The sequence below is a fragment of the Rhinolophus ferrumequinum genome, chromosome 13 (assembly GCF_004115265.2).
Source record: "Rhinolophus ferrumequinum isolate MPI-CBG mRhiFer1 chromosome 13, mRhiFer1_v1.p, whole genome shotgun sequence".
NCBI classification, from domain to species: Eukaryota; Metazoa; Chordata; class Mammalia; order Chiroptera; family Rhinolophidae; genus Rhinolophus; species Rhinolophus ferrumequinum.
In genome coordinates this window covers 66,657,380-66,676,389 of record NC_046296.1, presented here as the reverse complement: position 1 = coordinate 66,676,389, position 19,010 = coordinate 66,657,380, and the positions used below count along the sequence as shown (strand labels likewise).

The following is a 19,010-nucleotide window of genomic DNA, read 5'->3' as shown; positions in this document are numbered from 1 at the left end:
CTGATGGTGGCAGGTCAGTCCATTCTTAGTTCTAATTGTTGGGGAGGAAATACTATTTACTGAGCTCTTAGTGTACCCCAGTGAATCTAGGTGCCTCCAAGTGTATTTTCTTTTTAATCTGTACAACTAACTACCTTGTGCATTTTACAGTATGTTACTGTTTCCATAAAGGTTCAGAAGGATCAAGGCAGCCCCCGCTTCACAGCAATACCGGGTGCAATACAGCTGGCCCAAACACATCACTTTTTCTTTTTTTATTGCACATTTATTAGTGATCATATTATGAATAAGGCCCCGCATTTTTATTGTGCTAAATTTTCCCATGGCATATTTCCCCCTCTGTCCTCTGCTCTACATCACAATCCTTCAATAACTATTTTAATCTCTTTTATTTTGATCTTCCTTCCAACACTTAAAAGTAGCCAGCCTGTCCCTCTGACTCAACTCTGTTTTCAGAACATGGCCTAGGCTAAGTAAATAGTTACCCACAGCAATTCTGATGAATGACGGCAGATTCCCAAACTTGGGCCTCACAACCCCAGCTCCTCAAAGCAGAACCTCCTGGAAGCCATAATACTGTGTCACTTATCATTCAGCTGCGGATCCTCACCTGTAAAGCAGCGCGTTATGGTCCCTAACTCTCTTCCTTGTAAATATCACGTGCAAGCACCTGGCACGTAGGAAGCACCTAGCGCACAGTGGCTATCTTCTCCTGTAACCTGTGTACAGTACTGAGCATCTTACCAAAATGCCAAGTGTAAGACCAAAAGTACAGGGGAAACAAAAGCCAACTGGTTCCGACACACTTAACACAGACCCAAACGGGGCAGCCCCTTTGTTCTTTTTCCTGATGGAGGAGTGGCTGGGCAGACCATGCACTGACTGGGAGAGCATTGTTCTCAGTGCTCGAGTCAGATGAGATGGGAAGAGCTGCCACCTGGCTCCTTTCTGGACACTGAGAGTGCCGCGTGGTCTCAGCACAGCCACAGAGGAGATGCTGTAGCCCGCCTTGGATCTCTGAGAGATTTCTCCCGGCCCGCCTCAGTCGCCAGGACTCGGACTTAGCACCCTACGACTCACCTGGACCGGCCAGCATCTCCTTTCCCCGCAGCACCCGTGGCACCCACGCCCGGTGCCCCACCCCACCTTGTCTTCTGGAGCCTTCCTTCGGGTCACCCTCACTGGCTTCATTCCTCCCTACGACCCATTCCTCACAGGCTACGAATTTCCACCTAGCACACGTGTTTCAAGGGTTTCTGCCTTTGCACCCGCAAGTTGGGAAGAGATTTCTTACCATAGTTTTGACCTTCATATATCTAACCAGAAAAAAAAATTACCCTGCTCACTCCCAAGGGCTTTTTGACGTGACCCTTTGGCAAACAGCGCATTGGAGGCCACGAGTAACAGAACAGGGAAGCTGTGTACTCAGGCCAGGTGAGTAAATCATGAACTGACTCACTAGAACTGAAACATAAAAGAAGCTGTAACTCAAATATATTACATTTTCCACTCAAGATGGTGGAATAGGTAAACTCTGTGCTTACCTTCTCTCACGACCACATCAAAATTACAACTAAACTACCAAACAACCATCATTGAGAAACACCTGAATTCTTGCTGAACCGAAGCCCTACAACTATGGACATACAAAGGAAGCCCCCTCGAGACTGATAGGAGGGGTGGAGACGCGGAACAAGCTGGTCCCACACCCACGTGTAACATTAAAAATCAGGAGGGACATATCAGTTGCGTTGGTCCCCGTGCCATACAAGGCTCCCCAGCCTAGGATTCCAGTGCCAAGGAGAGAAGCCCCCGTAACTTCTGGCTGTGAAAACCAGCAGAGAGTGTAGCTGAGTGAGACGAAGGGCAGCTACACTCCCAGCTGTTCCTCTTAGAAGGCCCGCGCATGGACTTACCCACTGATGGACTCACTCGCTCCGAGCTCCAGCACTGGGACAGCAGCTAGAAAAGCACCAGGGACATACAGGGAGGAACCGAGTTGTCTGACTTCAGGGTGATGGCTGGAGGGGCAGCTTTCTCCCAGACAGAGGAGCGGGCGGAAGCCATTGTTTCTTTGTTGGGCCTCCCCACTTCCCAGCATGCTCGAGCAGGCGGCCGCCATATCTGAGTCTCCATCAACCTGGCTAATATCATTCATTGGCCCAGCCCTGGTGATTCTGAGACCATACCCCACCCAGCTTTCGGATACACCCAAACTCCTTCCAGTGGCTTTTTCATACAAACTGCCTGCCTTGCCTCATGTTGCACTTTCCCAAAGTCTCTCAAAGTTTCACAAAACCCAAACAAGCAGCAGCTGACTTCGGCGTATCCTCTGCCTCTGGCTGAGCTGCCCCAAGCACTATCAGCAGCTGGCCTTGGTTCACAGCTTGGCCTCTCAAGGTACCTCCAAGCACGGCGCAGGTGGTGGCCATCTACGGATTGCTTTGTGGCTCATGCCAAGTGGCCCTGGGTAGTGCACAGGCTGCAGCTGAACTTGGCCTGCAGTGCGTCCCTGCTCAGGTAGCCCTGGGGCTGGCCAGCTTCCAACTGAGCTGGAGCATCACCCAGCCACCTCCAAGGACGACACACCCAAAGGGCACACTGGGCATGTACCAGGCCCTGCTAAAGTGAATCCTACTCTGTAGGATCAGTCCCTGCACCACAGCTCCTCCACTGGTGTCACGGCCAGTCTTCACAACCAATCAGCCTGAGGGTCAGTCCCTCCCATTGATGTGCAAACAGCAACCAAGGCTCAACTACAACAGGAAGGCACATACACCACATATAAGGGACACACCTGGAGCACCTGGATCAGGTGACCAGGGAGACTGCACCACTGGGTCCCAGAGGACACCTACTATATAAGGCCACTCTACAAAGACCTGGAGACATAGAAACCCTACCTAATGCATAGAAATAAACACAGGGAGGCAGCCAAAATGGGGAGACAAAGAAACATGTTCCAAATGAAAGAACAGAACAAAGCTCCATGAAAAGAACTAAACAAAATAGAGACAAGCAATCTATCAGATGCAGAGTTCAAAACACTGGTTATAAGGATGCTCAGTGATCTCAGGGAGAACTTCAACAAAGAGATAGGACATGTGAAAATGGAGACAGAAAACATAAAAGAACCAGTCAGAAATAAAGAATACAATAACTGAAATGAAGACTACATTATAGGGAAGCAACAGTAGATTAGATGAAGCAGAGGATCGAACCAATAATTTAAAAGATAAGGTAACAGAAAACACCCAATCAGAACAGCAAAAAGAAAAAAGAATCCAAAAAATTGAGAAGGGTTTAAGGGGTTTCTGGGACAATAATCAAGCATACCAACATTTGCATCATTGGAGAACCAGAAGAAGAGAGAAAGCAAGGGATTGAAACTTATTTGAAGAAATAATGATGGAAAACTTCCCTAACCTGGTGAAGAAACGGATATTCAAGGCCAGGAAGCACAGAGTCCCAAACAAGATGAACCCAAAGAGGCCCACACCAAGACACATCATAATTAAAATGCCAGCGGTTAAAAACAAAGAAAGAATCTTAAAAGCAACTAAAGAAAAGCAGTCAGTTACCTACAAGGGAGGCCCCATAAGACTGTCAGCTGATTTCTCAACAGAAACTTTGCAGGCCAGAAAGGAGTGGCAGCAAATATTCAAAATGATGAAAAACAAGGACCTACAACCAAGATTACTCTACACAGAAAGGCTATCATTTAGAATCAAAGGACAGATAAAGAGCTTCCCAGACAAGAAATAGCTAAAGGAGTTCATCACCACCAAACTAGTATTATAGTATTAGAACGAATCTTAGAGGGACTTCTTTAAGACAAAAAAACTTTTTTTAAAGATCAAAAACATGAATGACAATAACCACATAGCTATCAACAATTACTTGAAAAGTAAATGGATTAGATGCTCCAGTCAAAGATATAGGATGGCTGAATGGATAAGAAACAAGACCCTTACATATGCTGCCTACAAGAGACTCACTTCAGATGAAAAGACACTTCAGATGAAAAGGTTGGACCTTCAGATGAAAAGACTGAAAATAAAGGGATGGAAAAAGTTATGTCATGAAAATGGAAACAAACAAAAAAGCTGGGCTAACAACACTTATATCAGACAAAATAAAACAAAGGCTTTATTTAACAAGAGACAAAGAAGGACCCAGTAATCCACTTCTGGGTATTTATCTGAAAAAACCCAAATGCTACTTCGAGGGGGCGTGTGCATCCATATGTTCATTGCAGCATTGTTTACAATAGCAAAGATAAGAAGTCAACCTGCATGTCCCAGAATGGATGAATGGATAAAGAGGAGGTGATACATATATACAATGGAATATTGCTCAGCCATTAGAAAGAATGAAATCTTGCCATTTGTGACAACATGAATGGACCTAGAGGGTATTGTGCTGAGTGTAGGAAGTCAGACAGTGAAAGACAAATGTCATATGATTTCACTTGTAAGTGGAATCTAAAGAACAAAATAAACAAACCAATGAAACAGAAACAAATTCATAGATACAAAGAACATTTTGATGGTTTCCAGATGGGTGGGGGGTTAGGGGTGGGTGAAAAAGGGGAAGAAATTAAGAAGTACAAATGGGGGGGGGGGCCCAGCCAGGTGGCTCAGGTGGTTGGAGCTCCGTGCTCCTAACTCCGAAGGCTGCGGGTTCGATTCCCACATGGGCCAGTGGGCTCTCAACCACAAGGCTGCGGGTTCAACTCCTCGAGTCCCGCAAGGGATGGTGGCCAGCGCCCACTGCAACTAGAAAACGGCAACTGGACCTGGAGCTGAGCTGTGCCCTCCACAACTAAGATTGAAAGGACAACAACTTGACTTGGAAAAAAGGCCTGGAAGTACACACTGTTCCCCAATAAAGTCCTGTTCCCCTTCCCCAATAAAATCTTAAAAAAAAAAAAAAAAAATGTACAAATTGGTAATCACAAAATAGTCATAGGATGTAAAGTAAAGCATAGGGAATATAGTCAATCATGTGGTTATAAGTATGTATAGTGCCAGGTGGGTACTAGACCAGTCAGGGGGATCACTTCTTAAATTATATAAATGTCTAACCACTATGCTGTACACCTGATGTAATGTACACATAAGGAATATAGTCAATAATATTGTGACAGCATGGTATGGTGTCAGGTGGTTGCTGGACTTATGGTGATCACTTCTGTAGGTATATAAATGTTGAATAACTGTGGTGTATACCTGAAACTAATATAATACTGTATGTCAGCTATATTTTTAATATATATATATATATATATATACTAATCCAAGGGGAAAAAGAAGCTCTGTAGCTCAGATTTCAGCTAGGTTGAGGAGATGGACAGGAACATACAACATGGCATTCTCAGGACTAAACTCCTGAGCCCCAGGATGCTGTTTTCCTCAGTCTTGGGAAGCTGTACCCCTCTGTCCCAGAATCCTGTAGGCTCGATGCCAGCCTGACAGCAAGTCCCTTTGCCAGAGAGCTCACATTTCAGAGAGCTACAGCCTGTGGAGCACTTCTACAAGCCTTGTTCATTCAGTTCTTACCACAATTCTACCCATGTCCCCGAAAATAAGACCTAGCCGGACAATCAGCTCTATTGCATTTTTTGGAGCAAAAATTAATATGAGACCCTGTATTATTTTACTATAAGACCCAGTCTTATATTATTTTTTGCTCCAAAAGACGCATTAGAGCTGATTGTCTGGCTAGGTCTTATTTTCGGGGACACACGGTATGAGCTATCTCTATCACCGCCACTTTACAAATGGGGAAACTGAGGCCCAGAGAGGTTAAGCAACTTACTCAAGTTCACCTGCAAGTAAGTAACAGAGCCAGGACTCAAGGCCAGGTGGTTGGACCCCAGACCTCACGTTCTGTCTGCCTGAGCCACGTGCCCCACTTATGGGAGTATACACTGACTGGCACACGTTTCGAGAAATTGTCTGTAGCCATCTGGATTTCAAATAAATATGTTCATATACTTTGACCTGTTAAGTACCTTCTGGGAATCCATCCAAATGAAATATCCCAGAATATGGGGGGTTGGGGGTATGGGGGAAAGCTTTATGTACAAGGATGTTCACTGCTTCGTTATTTATTAAGAATACACTGTATTCCAAAACCCTGTAGAACACCTAAATATCCGGCATCAGGGAAATGGTGAAGTACATTAAACTACGGTTCTATGCGCTTTTATTAAAAAGATTCTAGTTAGGAAAGGATGAGAAAAATATATTAGAATTTTAAATGAGAACAGAAGACTACAAAACGATATATTTTATTGTTCTACAAATTTATTTAAAACCATTTATTGAGCACCAACTGTTTGCTGAGCACTGTACAGGTATAAGAAATAAAATGGAAAATGAGAAAAACGTAGATCCTCTCTCCTGAAGCCTACAATCCAGGGATAATTACAACCAGGTAAGAAAAGTAATGTGTAGGAAAAAAACAGGCCCAAACAATAAACACCAAAGAGTAATAGCAGCGAACTTCTGATTCTGAAAATAAAGCTAGTTTCTTTCTCTTCCCTTTCTACTCTGTTTGCACTTTTAAATTTGCAGCAACAAGTCCGTATTGCTTTCTTTAATAACATATACTTTCTTGTTTAAAAAAACCTGTGCTCCCACCAGTCCCACACCCACAGCTCTCGGGAGAGGCACCTAGTGCCATGTGGTGAGCTGCCCGAGTCAGGGACCACGTCTGCTTCGTAGGGGACCAAGTCCCTGCCAGGCCACGGGCATTCAGTAAATGCCCCAATGGGGGCAACGAGGTTCGATGAAGAATCTCAGCTTGGCAATAGGGCAAGTCTGGGTATAAACCCCAGGTCAGACAGTCCCCCAGTTGTGTGGCCATGGGCATATAGTTCCCCAAGCCCTCTGGCCCTCATTTTTCTCCCCTATGGGATGGGCAGCCCTGCAGAGGGGTGTGCACACCACAAATGAAACACGCACAGCAGCCTCCCAATTATCGAAGGTTACAGTTTGTTGAAACTAGTCGAGCCCCCGTCACCTTCAGCAGCTGCCCTGGTCTGATTGCTCTGTTCCTGCTTCCATTGGACAAATGTCACGAAGCCCATTCATCAGAAAGACCCAGGCTGAAGCGGCCTGGTCTAGGAGGGGCTCAACAACCACAGAGCCTTCCAGCACTTTCCATGGGAAGTAGGGGTGCACATCCTGCTTCCCTCCTGTGGCCCTCGCCTTGATGCACGTGAAGAAAGGCCTGTGTGCTTGGCGCCTCAGCTCCTTTCAACATAAACAAGCCGGTTGATGTGGGTACTTGTCAGACGAGAGAAGCGTGTTAGTGTTTCTCTGACCTTCACAGTCTTTCGCACACAATGGGCGGATGATAACATTTAACTGTTTCAAATAACTCCTCCAGACAGCGAAAAAGAACCTAAACAAACAAACAGAGAAGACTTTTAGAGTTTAAATGTGTTGTTTGCTCTGCATTAGGCACTTCTGAATCTGAAGAGAATCCTTTTCATCCCTTTTCCTGTTCCCCAAATCAGTATGTGACTGCTGCTCAGGAGACGAGTGGCTTGGTTCAGCCCTGCCTCAGGCAAATCACATTTCCTCTCGGGCCCCATTCCCACCTGAGAAATGCACAGTCTGGACAAGATAACGCCTCAATTCCACTGATAGGAAGCCAGGGGCAAGCCCTCGTTCCACTCCCGTTTGGTAAGACCATTCCCAATTTTTCTCTTTGCTATTTCAGCACCACTTTAATAAGACACTGTGCTTTCCTTCCTGTCACATTTAACTGCTCATTGGACGAAAATCTGCCAGGGACGCGGAGTGTTTGGGGCAGAGAAACCACCCACACCTGTCCTGCCTGAGAGGCGTCTGGGAGGGGCAGCCTGTGGTGAGGAAAGAGGCCACAGACAGTGTCTCCTGAACCAATAAACACCAATCCCAAGACCTCAGACTCCAGAAACCTCTCCAGACACAATCTCATTGGTTCGACTCCCAGCCAACTGCAGCCCATGGATAGTTCCAGAGTCCACAATAACCAGCAGCAGGAAACCACGTTTCCTGTACACTATGGAATTATCTCATCTGAATTAGCTTGCCAGGGCTACCACAACGAAGCACCATAGGCTGGGGGGCTTAAACAACAGAAATTTATTTTCTCTCAGTTCTGGGGGCTGGAAGTCCAAATCCGGGTGTCAGCAGGGTTGGTTTCTCCTGAAGTCTCTCCTTGGCTAGTAGACGGCCGTCTTCTCCCTGTGTCCTCACATGGTCACCCCTCTGTGTGTCTGGGTCCTAATGTCTTCCTGTAAGGTCAGATTGGATTGGGGTCCACCCATACGACCTCATTTTACCTTAATCACCTCTTTAAAAACTCTGTCTCCAAATAGTCACATTTTGAGGTCTGGGTTTAGGACTTCAGTGTGTGAATTTGGGGTGACAACTCAGATCCTAATATCATCTAAAAGTTAGTTTACAGATGAGAAAGCCAAGGCTTTTCCTAGATCTCAGAGCAAACTGGTGTAAGAGGCCAGAGTCCAGTGCTTGTGCCCTGAGCCTACAGCCTCTGCCCCTCCCATCATCCTTTAAATCATGCTGTCAGCTCTCTGCAGCCCTGTAATCAATCACCTTCAATCCCGAATAAAGTTCCCACTTGCTTCTTTGTGGAAGAGGATTGGATTGGAGGACAAAAGGCTCATGGAGCAGAATCAGTCAGCAGCCCTGGCTTTTTGCAAGTCATTTAAAGCTCACCAAGCCCGAATATCCTCGCCTATGAAATGGGGAGGTTAATACTAAATTCCTAGGGTGTGACGTCTGCAGGGTTCAGCACCCTGTGGGAAGAAGGGAAAGCCCAGAGGTTCCAGATCCTGGTGCCATGTCGGTTCACGATGTGGAGAGTCCATCTCTAGACTTCCGGTCACTCACCTATAAAAGCAGAGAAGAGAAGGCACACTCTCTGCTGCGCTCTGAGGCAGTGGGAGGAGGGAGAACGCATGTGATCCTGTGGCCAAGCCAAGCCAACCCCTGAGCCCCTCTGCATCTTACCCGAGTGACGGGGGGGGGGGGGGGGGGGGGGGGTTAGGGGAGGGCCAAGTGCCACAGCTTCTCCAAGCATTGGCTTCTCCACGTGACAGATGAAGCTCACCATGCAATTGTGCATGACAGTGCAATTGCTTACGACAAGTCCTTACGTAAATGAGCATGATGTAGTGTAGTCAGGAGGTTCTGCCAGTATCCGCAGTGTCGGCATTTTATATATATCTATATATATACCGGGAATGCCAAAAAAACGTAGACACATGACTTGTATTCATCTTTTGCTATCGGTATATATTGAGTATTACAATTTTAATACAGTTTTTTCCTTTCTTACAATGTGTCTACATTTTTTTTGGCATCCTCTGTATATATATATTAGTTTCCTCATATGTCCCAGCGAGCAGTTTGCACGTGCAAGGCCTGCCCCACTCTAGCTTCTGCAGGTATTTTAATATCACCCTCAGTGTGCAAAGTGCTTTGCAGTTTAGAAAGTTCTTCATGGTGCCCATCATCTAATAGTGTCCCCAGGATAAAACATCGCCACGTTTCGTTTTCAGGCCTGGACAGGTGACGTGACCTGCCTCAGCTGCTCCTCACTTGGTCTGCTGACTCCAGATCCGGGACCCTTTCCATGGCAAACAAATACAACTTTTTTTCTTCCCCTGCAGAAAGTCTGGTGAGCTTCCCTGCCTGACGCAGGCGCTGGATGCTCGGCCAGAGCTAGGGCTGCAGGGCGTGCTTGCTGCAGACGACTGGGCTACCTCATCCTTCCAGAGTTCTCCTTGAAGTTCGTGTTATTGGATTCCTAGCATTCTCCTAGCTTGGCTCTCGTCTCCTTATTTTAAGCTATGTGCTTCCAACCATAAAAATGGAAGGAAGGAAGGAAGGAAGGAAGGAAGGAAGGAAGGAAGGAAGGAAGGAAGGAAGGGAAGAAAGAAGGAAGGAAAGAAGGGAGGAGAGGAGGAAGGAAGGAAGGGAGAAAAGAAGGAAGGAGGGAATGAAGGAGAGAAGGAAGGAAGAAAGGAAGGAAGGAAATGAAGAAACAGAGGAAGGAAGGAAAGAACGGAGGGAGGAAAGGAGAGGGAGGGAGGGTGGGAGATTATATCTTTAAATCCTCCATTTTTCACCTTGGTGTTTATTTTCCTGTTTCTTTAATGAGATGTGACGATAAACTGAGATTTGAGCATTTCTTTCAGCCTGGAGCCAATCAAAGAAATACACCTGCCCCCCAAACTCCCACGGCCCCTTTCTAACCCTCCTTGTGCGTGTCAGGAGGCATGCAGGTGGGCTGCCCTGCAGAGAGTACAGGGAGCTGGCTGCATCCTCCCCAGTCTGCATTCCACTCGGTGAGTCAGGCCTCCCAGGCCGGTGGCCTCCGGCTCTGTTATCACTGGAATGTGCACGCTGGGCAACATTGATAGTTCCTGTCCTGTTTGATGAGGTTTCCGATAGGGGTGACTCTACCTCCGGCAGGTGCGCTCCTTCACACCCGCTCACCTACTGCTGCGGGTGTCGCCCGGCTCCTCCCCAGCCTGCAAGGACAGCCACTTCCAGCTCCTGTGGGTCAGGAATTCAAGAACTGGGCACCGCTGGCATTTGCTCGAAGGTTCAGTGTGTGAGAGTCCCGGCGAAATTCAGTAATAACCCCACAATTTCACCAAAAAAGCATTATAGTCATTACTGAGTTATATTAGGAGCTTATTTAAGATAACATCGTATTTGCACAATGTAGTTCAAATAGATGGTTAGCGCAGGCAGTGCGGTTGTTAAAATCCTAAGTACATTCGCGTAATCACTCTGGAAGTGTGTGCTGCTTTTAAACATATGAACAGCTAAAGCCGAAAGCATAAATCTATGTTGTTTAAGGTGGTAGTGCGGTTAGAATAAGAGCGTTTAGGTTTATATGTAAACAGGAATTTAGTTGTGTCTTGTAGCGCAGTGCCATAGGTTGGAAAATTCTCTCCAAGACAGCTCTGCTCAGAAGGCAGACCTGCTGCCCAGACCACTGGGTTTTCTTAATAAGCATAGTTCCTGGGTGCCAACTACCTTCAGGATGCCCGGCAGTGTGCTGGGCGCTGAACGTAAATGCCTCAATTCGTGTACTGATAACACTAAATATTATTCTCCCCACTGGAAGAAGGTAAAGTTGAGGTCTCGGAGGTTAGATGACATGTGAGGCCACACAGCTAGAACTGACATTCAGATCTCGCTCCGAGGTCTGGCTTCTCTCCTGTTTCCCTGCTCCGTCCTTAGCCACCACCATGTGGGTAGTGCCCAGGTGGCTGCCAGACAACCAGCGAAACATCGGCGGGCCTCGGGGTCTCAGATGGCCCTCCCCCAGGGCACTCCAAGTGATCCTATGTTCCAGGACACTCACTCCAATACAGAGCATGGAAGGGACCAGAACCCAGACACCTGAGCCACTAACCAACCCTCTGAGCAGCTGCAGGGCTTCCTGAGATGATGGAAAGCCCCTGGGCCTCAGTGTCTGTTGGAACTTCCACAGAGTCTCCAGATTCTCCACCCTGCCATTGCCCACAATCACCCCCCCTCTGACCTGGGCAGGGTGGCTCCTATCTGGCTAAGAACCACCACTGCACCACTGGTTCCTGTACCTTGTCGTCACCCTAGCAGATGGCTTTCCGGGCTGGATTATGTCTTTTTCCTAAAAGAGAAACATGATCTCCCTCCTTTCACACCTCCGGCACCACGCGGCCCTGAGCGGTGCAGGTTAACGCTTCAGGGCCTCCTCACCGCTCACCAGCCTCCCGATCCCGAGATGCTACGCTCACCTGCGTTCAGACTAGTGCTTCTGATTTTGCAGGTCATTCGCAGGTAGTCCACATGCTAATTCCCCAGTGCCCAGGCTCGCCCATAATTCCTTCTGATGACAGCCCCCACCTTTCCCCGCTCTGAACTTACTGGAAGTGCTAACCAGTAGTTACATTGACTAATTTGAGTTTAACTCTGACCCCCTTGCAAGAAAGCTATAGGGCTGGAAATTAACCGAGACTCCAATTATACAATATATAATAGAGCTAATTGTGTATTATATTTCACACATAATATCCATTCATGTAATGAAACACCTTGAATTATATTGCAGGGGAGCGATAAATCTGCTAAACTTCTTTAAAAAGTATCTTCTCTCAGCACACTGACCACTCCACGGCGAGGTGACCCCACTGTCTCCGTACCTGCGGCCCAGGAGAGCGTCCTGTTGGCCCTTGGAACTCTCCGCGCTCACATGGAGGCTGATGCTCTCTCCTGCTGTCTCCTGGCCTTGGCCTGAGCTGCTGGCGACTGCACAGGGGGCTCTGAGGCCCCCACACCAGAAGCAGCTGCTACAGAACAGCAGGCCCTGTAACCTCTCACACCACTCAGAAATGTTGGCAACAGATGGCAAAGGAGACAAGATAGCCCCTGTCTCCAGGGGTCCCTGGAGAACCCCACTCAGGAGAAAACCTGTTATCAGCAAGTGGGGCAACATGCTTGCCCGCTCAGGAGCCCTCACCCACAAAGGAATTACTTCCAGGACGTCTGTCTCATTGTAGCCAATTTGGAGTGGTAAGTGACTATAGCAAAATCACATCCCTGCACAGCGGCAGGTTGGGTCAGAGTCAGGAAGGATTCACGTAGGTATGGGCCTTGGTCACTCGAAGGCACATGTCACTGAGGTCTCTGTTCACACCCCAGCTCTGCCCTCTCCCAGCTGTGAAGCCTTGGGCAAGTGTCTTAGCCCCTCTGTGACCTGGAGGTGACACCAGCACCAACTTGGTGGGGATTACACGAGGGAGCTCCTGTGAAGCCCCAGCAGTCGCCGTGCCAGCCTTCCTAAGCCCACTGCATCTCGGCGTATCCCCGCTGTCAACACTCGCTAATGAGATCTGCACAGACCCATTCCCACAGCCCCCAAGCTGAGCTGGGTGCCCCTCGCCCCTATGTCACACTCATCCTGATCTGCAGTCACTTCCACTTCAGACAGTCCTCCGGCTGAGGCCATGCTGCATTTCTCCCTCTCTCCAGTTGCCCTCACAGGGCTAGCACAGAGAAGCTTGGCAAATGTTTACTTACTGAGCGAAGTTGCCAAGTTTTCCCCTGGCTGACGATTTAAGTATACGTACAAGTTTTAGATTGGTTCCTCCAATAGCTGGCCAAGGGTGGATTTTAAACTGACAAACACACCTGGGTTTAGCACATGTTCTAAGACTCCACGCTGGTCTTAGAACAATCAGTCTTACCATAAAAACACCAACAGGAAACTTCAGCTCACGGAATGCCCACAGGCACTGCCCACTACAGGGGAGGGGCACAGGATTGTTGGATCCTTTGCCCTGTGAGGTAGGTAGTGTCAGCTCCATTTTACAGATGAGCTGACGAATGCCCAGCAAGTCCAATCTGCCAAAGGTCACGTGGCTGCTAAGTGTGATCTGCACTTGAGAATAGAAAAGCCTCTGATGTCTGTTCTAGGAATTAGGAAAGCCAATGCTGAGAACACTTCAAAATAGCCCTGTGCATTTTCCCATTCTCGAAACAGGTTTGCTAATCAAGCACAGGGCTGAAACATCCAGCAACATGACTCAGTTTCTAGCAAAATGTCATTTCTCCACAGTACGGTGGGGCAACCCCAGCAAAGGCTGCAAGCTTAGAAACAGAAAGTGGGGGAGAGAGGAGAAAAAGGGAAGCAAATGATGCCTCCACTTGAAGGCCAGAACCGTTTCCTCTGTGTCGCCCTGCAGCCTTTCGGTCAACTCTGGGAGCACTCATGAGGCGAAACTCGTGAGTAAAGAGCAGGCTGGAGGGCTCATTTCCTGTCTTCTAAATACACTCTTCTACAGATGGTATCTTGCCCTCTGCGTCATGGAGGACACCCGCCCTTTACATTGCAAATGTCTCAGGAACCCCTCAACCCAAGGGAAGCTCTGGCGGGTTAAGCTGGGCTTCCTAAACGCCTTCAGGAACTGCGTGCTCAGGCCCTGCGCCGCCGCCAGACAGACAGGGGCCCCCCCTTATTCCCGTCCCCCCTCCTCCTCCCAGCCAGGACACTTCCGGCCCTCAGGGTGGACAGCGAACGTCCAGCCATGCTGCCCTCAATGAATGTTATCAGAGGAAATACTTGAGAACCACAACGCACACAGAACCTTTCCGCACCTGCTGTCCCTCGGCCACCTCCGGCACCCTAGCCTGCGTCCAGGTGTCCTCGTGGAAGAAAGGGCCCATTCAGGACTGTGGCACGTGGTTCCTCACACATGGCAGAAAGAAAGGAAAGACACAAGAGGAGAGGGCAGAGCATCCTCAGGACTCAGAGCCGGGCACTGCTGACGCCCACTCCAGCTGTGGCCTGGCTCTGTGGCGTTTGGGCAGGTGGCGTGGCTTCCTCGTAGGGCTTTATGAGGACGAAATGAGATAAAGCACATGACACAGCTCCTGGCGCTAGGCTTTCAGAGGCCGTGGGTCGGGTACATTCCCACGATCTCATCCCATGTTTACAACTATGCCCCCTTTCTCCTCACAACCAATATCAATATCGATGACTATAGTTCATTTCATTGCTACAGATAGGAAACCAAGGCTCAGAGAGGTGAAGTAACCTGCCCGATGTCACAGAGCTTGGACGTGGCAAGTCTGGAATGTCAAGTTCAGGTGAACCGAGGCCCACCTGAGTTCCGCTACTCTTCAGCATATCCCCCCAGACAGTGGGGGTTGGATTATCATGGGGATGAAGGGACACACAGGCTCCCAGGATTAGGGGGCCTGCCACGAGGAGACTGTGACATCACCCGGAGGCAGAAGATGGTCTGAAGTCACATGTGTTCACTGTTCTCCAGAAGCAATGGTTTGTGGGTACCACTCTAACAACTTTCTATCCAGGCCAATGACATCAGGGACATGTCCAAGGTCACACAGCTAGTGACTGCCTATCCCAAGGCTTTTGCCTCAGCTCCATGAAGAAGCTGTCATTTCTCTCATGAGTTATGGGAGATTTCACCAGTAGGTAGAGTGGTGGCCAGCCTAAATCCGCGGTATGCTGGAGCCATATCACTAGAGCCCAGTGTGAGCAGCACTTCCCCAACACGCACTTGAGTTTGGGGACGGGAGGGGCACACCACTGGAGCCCACGGGTAGACAGGCAGCAGTGGATCCCAGCCTAAAGCCTCCACTCCCGTGCCTACCCTTTTCACACCAGGGAGCCCAGCGGGGGACTGGTGGACTTCCAAGGGGACAATGTCCTCTACTACGGCTGGTAGAGTGCAGGTATCACAGGACCAAAGCCATGGGACACATGCTCTCCCCTAGCCCCACCAGTCACGTGGTCTCTAAAGCATCATCTCCATGGTCACAGAGTGGGCCTAGCCGTAGTCTCCTCTTCAGCAGATGGAAGCTACTGCTGGGAAGAGCAAATGACACGGGGCCTTGAAATTATGAAGCCCGGCATTCAACACCAGACATGGTCACTTGGGCAGCAATCCACTTCTGTTTGGGCTTCACCAAGCTTTCCACACGCTTTCTTCCTCCTAATTCACTTTGATCTTCACGAGCTCTCAGAAAACTCCCCAGTGGAGTGCACTTGAAATCTGGAAAACCAAAGAACAAAGAGCTTCTGTTCACAGAAGTGTTTGTAAGAATTCCCAGCTCAAGATTCAAAGTGTGAGCTAAATGATACTGTGACAAATGGCCCCAAAGCTGGAGGCCACCTTCAAGTTTGTCACACACCCTCATTTGACAACCGGGCAGCTGAGATTTGTTCAAGGCCATGTATGAAGATATGGTAGAGCTGAGACCACAAGCACCTAGTATTGCGTGTGGATTTGGGAGAAACGGTTGCTTTTCATAACTTACGCACCCAAAGCAGAACACGTTCCTGAGTCAAAATCTGCCTAAAGAATCAATACTGCACAAATCAAGTTTAGTCATCAGTACGCTTAGCATTGTCCTATGAGCCAGACTCTGTGGGATGACCCCTCTGACCCCTCCTTCCACCCAACGTAAGAGTTGGAAGGCATTTCCCAGGCCTCCTTGCAGCTAGGATTCTTGCACCCAATGACGCCTGCAGAAGGCAGAGGTGAAGTGGACGGCCTCTTCCTGCAGAGCTTGACTGCTGCAAATCAGGTCACGGAGATAGAGGTTTGCAGCAACATGAGAGGGCCCATCTCCCGGCTCCTGTGTGTCTTGGTCTGGCTTCCTAACCTCTGGATCTCAGCTTCGGATGACCATTCTCCAGGTAGAAGCAGAGGCTGCAGCCGGGTCTCACTTCCAGCTCCAATCAGGGGTGCCTCAGGGGTTCTCCCCATGGCCAGTTCTGTTTCTAGGAGTCATGCCAGTGGCCCAGTCTAGAACCTGCTCCTTCACCCCTTCCATCCATTTTATAAAGACCAAATCCTCTGTATTGAGACCCTTTCTACTTAATATATCTAGAATGGTTTGTTTTTCCTGCAATGAGCTCTGACACGCATCTTTGCTTGGGTTCTCAGATCTAGGCTATCTGCGTTCTCTGTGTATTTAAGGAATAGCTACCTGAAATACCTAGGAGCTACTATCAAATCCTTCCAGAACTCCCCAATCAGTCCTAATACACTGTTGAGGGTGCAATGGAGTGACCCTGCCCTGGCTTTTCTATTTGCAAGCACCAGGATTCTCATGATACTGGGCTTTCTCACACACACAAGCACAGCAAAGCCACACTGGTACAGATTGATCCTCTACTAAAGAAAAGCTCACGGTCTCAGACGAAACTCTATTCCACCTTAGACTTTGACGGGGGAAAAAAAACCCCCAGTAGACAGAGCAATGGAGAGCTGGGGGGACCATTCTACTTCTGAAAAATCCTGCAGCTCAATTTTAAAACCAGGGCAAGGCCAGAGCTTTCCATTCACTGGTCCACAGAGCAGGTCTTGTCTTGAGTCTAGCCATGACATGTCCCCCGACAGAGCCATTACAGATCACTCACTGGACGGGGAGAAACTCGCATGGTACTGACTAGGGCAATGGGCCTCTGCTCCTCTCTGGACCCCACCCACATGTGCAGGGGCACAAATGCCCACCGGAAGTGAGATCACTCTCGGGAAAAACAAAATCACCTGTTTCTTTGTTGTCTTCCAATATCATCCGTCATCTGATTCAAGGACTGATTGAGATCATTTTCTCGTTTCTGCTTCACATTGTGTTGTCCGACACGTGGGCAGCTGGTGGGCAGAACTAGAAACACATCTCTACACTCTAGAAACACTGTGCTCTAGAAACACTGTCTCTACAGCAGGACAGAAGGGGTTTTCCTTAGATGGTGGTTTCAACACTGCCTTCTAGAAGGGGAGGCAGCAAGAAAGCCATGAACACCCACCAAGTAAATGTTCAAAAGATGGAGGATCCGTCTGTCCCAGCTCCTGCCTCTGCCTCCCTTCTCTCCCCACTGCGGCCGACGACCTGGGTGAGCCCCACCGCACCCTCCGCTTCCCAGGACCCAGGCAGCAGGGTTTTCCCTCACACTCACTCCTGAACTCAGCCACAGGAGCTCCATAGTGACCATGCCCCCCACAAACAAGAGCCTTGGGGCTCTCCCCGGATTCTGACTCCTGAATCAACTTTCTGCCTCTGCAATATTGCATCCGTTGCATTTCATTATGCTTTCGTCCTGTTTTAATTAAGTTTTTTAAATGAAAAGTCATACACACACACAGTAACAAAAAAGTCAGAGCATGAAAGAATATTTAATGAAAAAGCAAGCTACTGCCCCCCTCTCAGACCCCACATTCTATTCCCCAGAAACATTACTACCAGGAGCCCCCTGCAGACTCTTCCCAACCAGACTTTTACATGCATGAAGCAATCCCCATTGGCCGTCTATTGAACGACTTTTTCAGACTCTCTTTCTTACTAATAGTAGCTGGAAAGCCAGGTACTTGCCAAAATGTATGTTTCTCATCTTCTTTACCCATCCATCTATTGATGGACACTTAGGTTGTTTCCATGTCTTGGCTATTGCAAACAACACAGCAGTGAACATGGGGGTGCAGATATTTCTTTTCATTTTAGTGTTTTCATTTCTTCAGATAAATACCCAGAAGTAGGATTGCTGGATCATACGGCAGTTCTATTTTTACATTTTTGAGGAACCTCCATACTGTTTTCCATAGCGGCTGCACCAATTTACATTCCCACAGCAGTGTCTGAGGGTTCCTTTTCGTCCACACCCTCACCAATACTTACGATCTCTAGTCTTTTTGATAATAGCTGTTCTAGCAGATGTGAGGTGATACCTCCTTGTGGTTTTGATTTGCATTTCCCTGATAATGAGTGATGTTTAGTATCTTTCATGTACCTGTTGGCCATCTGTATGTCCCCTTTAGAGAAATGTCTATTCACATCTTTTGCCCATTTTTTAATTGGATTGTTCTTTTGTGTTTTGTTTTGTTTGCTATGAGTTGTATGAGTTATTTACATACTTTGGACACGTGATTTGTCAGACACGTGATTTGCAACTACTTTCTCCCACTCAGTAGGCTGCTGTTTCCAACATACTTTGGACACGTGATTTGTCAGACACGTGATTTGCAAACTACTTTCTCCCACTCAGTAGGCTGCTGTTTCCAACGTTCTTTAGATCAACGTTGTCCCACTTGTTGATTTTTGCTTTGGTTGCTTTGCCTTTCATGTCAGATTCAAAAAATCATCGCCAAGACCTATGACAAACAAATGCTTCCACAAACACCTAGGTAGATGTATCTTTATGCACGTGTAGGAATTCATCTGTACACTAATTTGTGCAATAATAACTTGTACAAAAGGGAGACTACACGTCCCCTTGGATTCTGCCTTTGCTGTCACTCACTCCCCTGACTGCACCTTCTGAGAGGCGAGACTTAGATTTCCCTTGTCCTTCACTCACTCCCCTGCCCAGCCCTGAATCCTGGGGCATCCACTGCCTTGGCCCGAGCCCTGGGCTCCCACTAATCTGTGAATCCGTTTGGATAAGCGCCTTCTGCCTTC

The 19,010-nt window shown here is 48.1% G+C and overlaps 1 long non-coding RNA gene across 1 annotated transcript; it reads right to left on the bottom strand.

Annotated features, from left to right (window-relative positions):
* Nucleotides 1–6,352: 6,352 nt before the first annotated feature.
* On the bottom strand, nucleotides 6,353–17,224 carry LOC117032644 (uncharacterized). The gene is made up of 3 exons (XR_004424788.1): nucleotides 17,105–17,224; nucleotides 14,178–15,601; nucleotides 6,353–7,413 (listed from the first exon to the last, which is right to left on the bottom strand). It is a non-coding gene; the product is annotated as an uncharacterized LOC117032644 (long non-coding RNA).
* Between the last annotated feature and the right edge of the window lie 1,786 nt (nucleotides 17,225–19,010).